Source organism: Grampus griseus (genome assembly GCF_964374135.1).
Source record: "Grampus griseus genome assembly, chromosome: 5".
In the NCBI taxonomy this organism is placed as follows: domain Eukaryota; kingdom Metazoa; phylum Chordata; class Mammalia; order Artiodactyla; family Delphinidae; genus Grampus; species Grampus griseus.
Window position 1 is genome coordinate 77,670,672 of NC_138998.1, and position 3,607 is coordinate 77,674,278.

Here is a 3,607-nt window from a genome sequence, read left to right on the forward strand (position 1 = left end):
TTTTCAAAATTATCTTTGACAATCAAAGCAAAAAAATTATAACACTGTCTGATTTGGTTCTAAATGTAAGATATTTAAGACAATTATATTATAAATGGGGGAGGGTAAAGTACACAGAGGGAGGTAACACTTCTCTAACATTACTCAAACTGGTAAAACGATGACACCAAAAGACCAGTAAGTTAGGTAGATACAATACTTAGAGCACCTATTTAAAAAGCTATGCAAAGAGATACACTCAAAAACACCACAGATAAATCAAAATGGAATTCTAAGAAATGTTTAAGTAACCTACAGGAAGGCAAGAAACAAACAAACCAGAGAAACAAAAACAGAGAGAAAACAAAAATAAAATGGAAATAATAAAAAGTGTTCAGGAGCTCAGTGGGCGCCCAGGTGTGCAAACCAGCACACAAAATGCTGGGCTTGCTAAGCCACCACTACTACCTGCCAGTAGGCCCAGCTTCACCACTACCACACTCACAGGCCTGCGCCTGGCTGCATCCAAGTGCCATCCATCACTGATGGGGGAGGGGAGGCATGTTTTCCAAACTAAACTTGACTGCACAGGCCCATGGTCTCACTCAACAAGGTTGGAAACGTCCACTCACCTTTTACCTTCATGGTAATATCCTTACAGTACTATCAGCTGCTGAGTGACTACAGGCCACCACCCCTAGGCTACACCCAAGGAACTGGGAACAGCCAAGTACCTCAGAGCAAATATGCAGAGTGGCTGACCATCATAAAGGGTTGGGGAAAGTGATCAGACCCACCTACACTGAAGCATCATCCACCCTAGAGGACTGGTTAGGGCGTGCTTGGTTGAACCAGAACACAATGCCAGACCCTAGTCACCTCGTTAGTTTTGAAAGGTTTTCCTTTTTTTTTCTTTTTTTTTTTTTTACAAGATGGGAGGTTACACTTGTCTCTTCTGTCCAAAAGAAACATGTTTTCAAAATAGTAACAGTTTGAATTTTTCTCCCCTTTTCCCTCTCATGGTTCATTAGGCTCTGAACCCATAGAAGAGATTTTGCAGTTAATTAGAATTTGCATTTTAAGTAGTTAGGAACTAGTCGGGTTTTTTTAAAGCATCGATTAAAAAGATGCACATAAAAGTTGTTATCTACTCTTCTGGCAAACTGTAGCTTGCCTCCAAGATGCCAGTATGTCACTTTAATCTTCTCTGTTGAATTCATTTATGTAGCCCAAATTCTTCCTTGTTCCATTCATAAGCCAATACCACTCTATGGATTTTGTTTTTAATGAATACTGACAGCTCACTTTATTTTTAAAAATTTTTATTTTATTGACAGCTGTACAGTATAGATTCTACATAATAGAACTTTTTTGCTTAAGCACTTGCATGGCTATCAATGCTTTGAAGTCAGTTTAAAAAGTCACAATTTATAAATACAGAAAAAAGAGCAATCAACCCAACAGCAATTTTTGTACCAAGACTGTCTGTAGATTTCAGTAGTCTTTACTGTAAGCTGATCAAAACATCTGGAAAAAAAGACTAAAACTGCTTTCATCTTCGTGTGTATTTATTATTTGACATAAAAAACTTATTTTCATTAACAAAAAATTAAAATAAATGGAAGATTAAGGCCCCTAACATATTAATAATTACTAAACACAAATGGTCTAAATACACCAATTAGAAGACAGAGATTGGCAGACCAGATTTAAAAACATGACCCAGCTTATATGCTGTCTATAAAAGACTCACTTCAATTATGATGATATTGGCAGGTTGAAAGTAAAAGTATGGAAAAAGATATACTATGCAAACATTAATTAAAGGAAAGAAGGAATATTAGTAACAAATAAAGTAGACATCAAGCAAAGAAACTTACTAGAGACAGAATGGGACACTGTATAATGAGTCAATCCATCAGGAAGATAGAGTAATCTTAAATATGTTTGCACCAAGCAACAGTGCTGCAAAAACCAATAGAACTGAAAGGAGAAATAGAGGAATTCTGAAGGAAGAGCAGATTTGAATCACTAGAGATTTAGAAACCAGAAAACATGACAGGACCGGAAATCAGTAAAGATGGACTTTGTACAGATGGGCCAGGCTGGGCCCCGTGAGAGACAGAGTCAGCTACATATGATGGCACCTGAGGATTCTGGCAGAGTGTGGTATGCAAGATGATTTCAGGAGGCATATCACTGAAGGTTTTTTTTTTTTACTTTATACCTAAGTATTTTAACGTTATTAGGGAGAAAAATACTTGGACACAGAAGGTAGAAACATGTTTGCACAGGCCACCTAGATTAACACTTTGCCATGAATTTTTCAGACCTTCATGTACTAAACATTTCACCATGACTTTTTGGAAGTAAGGATAGTAAGAATAACTGCTCCTATCGTCTTTCCCATAGTGGTCTTGGTAGATTATCATTCCCACATTGAGATTGCATCCAAATTGGCATGGGCTGTCAAGGTGTCCCAACTGTGTCATACCACCAAGCAGGGGCACCACCCACTCTTAACCAAGGAAGCATCTAAGCTTAGTGGTAACATCAGTCACCAACTGGCCAATCTTGAACCTAGACCAAGGAGTTTTTCACATGTTTAAAATAAACTCCTTTCTTGTATGCCTTTGAAAACAACATTATATTTACTACTTGATTGTCATTTTTTTATTTTAATTTTTTAAAATATAACTTTTGTTTTTGCAGTTTGTGTCTCAGCAGTACATTGAACAAGTATGACTGAGACACAATCAAAATTCAACTTAACGTTTTGTTTCCCAGGTCTCCTTTAAACTTGATCCAGTGGGAAAGCTTTTTTTTTTTTTTAACTACCACTGGATAATATCCCAGCAGGCCCACTGTCTTTTTTTTCCACTAGCTCGCTCTTAGGTAAAAGGCAGTCTTACAGTCTTTTCTGTTCTAACTCAGTTTTAATCTGCTGACTTGAATGTCAAGTCCTAGATATTAGCCAACTCTTCAACCTCCTCCCCGTCCCCTGGGCAAGGCCTCTACTCGACAGCTGCCTGCCTTCCAGGAAGGCAGTGTGGTTGGCTTCTGCTCTTTCCACTCGCTTCCTCCTTCATTTGTTAGCTGCTCTTCTACTTCTTCCCAGGTTAGAAAAGGGGAGGTCAGAGAGAAGAGAGGTAAAGGCGCTAGGACAGTATTTTCTGGCTGGTGGCTGAGTAGGTCACACCTGAGTTCTTCTTCCCTGGGCACTTTCACATAGATTTCTGTCTCTCCCCGTGGCGGGGCACTTAAGTATTGCTAGTCTTTTCACAGCCCCTAAAAAGACAGCATTCCCCTTTAGCTTCTTTTTGCTGGAGTTCCTCCAGGACCCTAGATGATCTGACGCAACTTCTCTTTATCCCAAGTGACCCACCTCTGGTCCATGGGAAACAGTAACACCTTCCTTGTCCCCAAAACACTGGGAATGCAGCCCACTCCTAACACAGCCCCTTCTACCCTTCCTTAGGCAGGAGTTGGTTGCAATTACTCCATCTCCCCTAACAGTGGGGAACATATTCCATAGCTCTTTGTGTGGTCCCAAGGAAACTTGTCACTCTAAGTCTGAAGAAGAGGCAGTACCCCCTTTCTTGGGTCTCTGCTATAGCACCAGACCCGC

The 3,607-nt window shown here is 39.7% G+C and overlaps 1 pseudogene across 1 annotated transcript; it reads left to right on the forward strand.

Annotated features, from left to right (window-relative positions):
* Positions 1 to 622: 622 nt before the first annotated feature.
* LOC309823156 (cyclin-dependent kinase 2-associated protein 1-like) lies at positions 623 to 854 on the forward strand (annotated as a pseudogene). Its single transcript has one exon. The product of its transcript is annotated as a cyclin-dependent kinase 2-associated protein 1-like (transcript).
* The last annotated feature ends 2,753 nt before the right edge of the window (positions 855 to 3,607 follow it).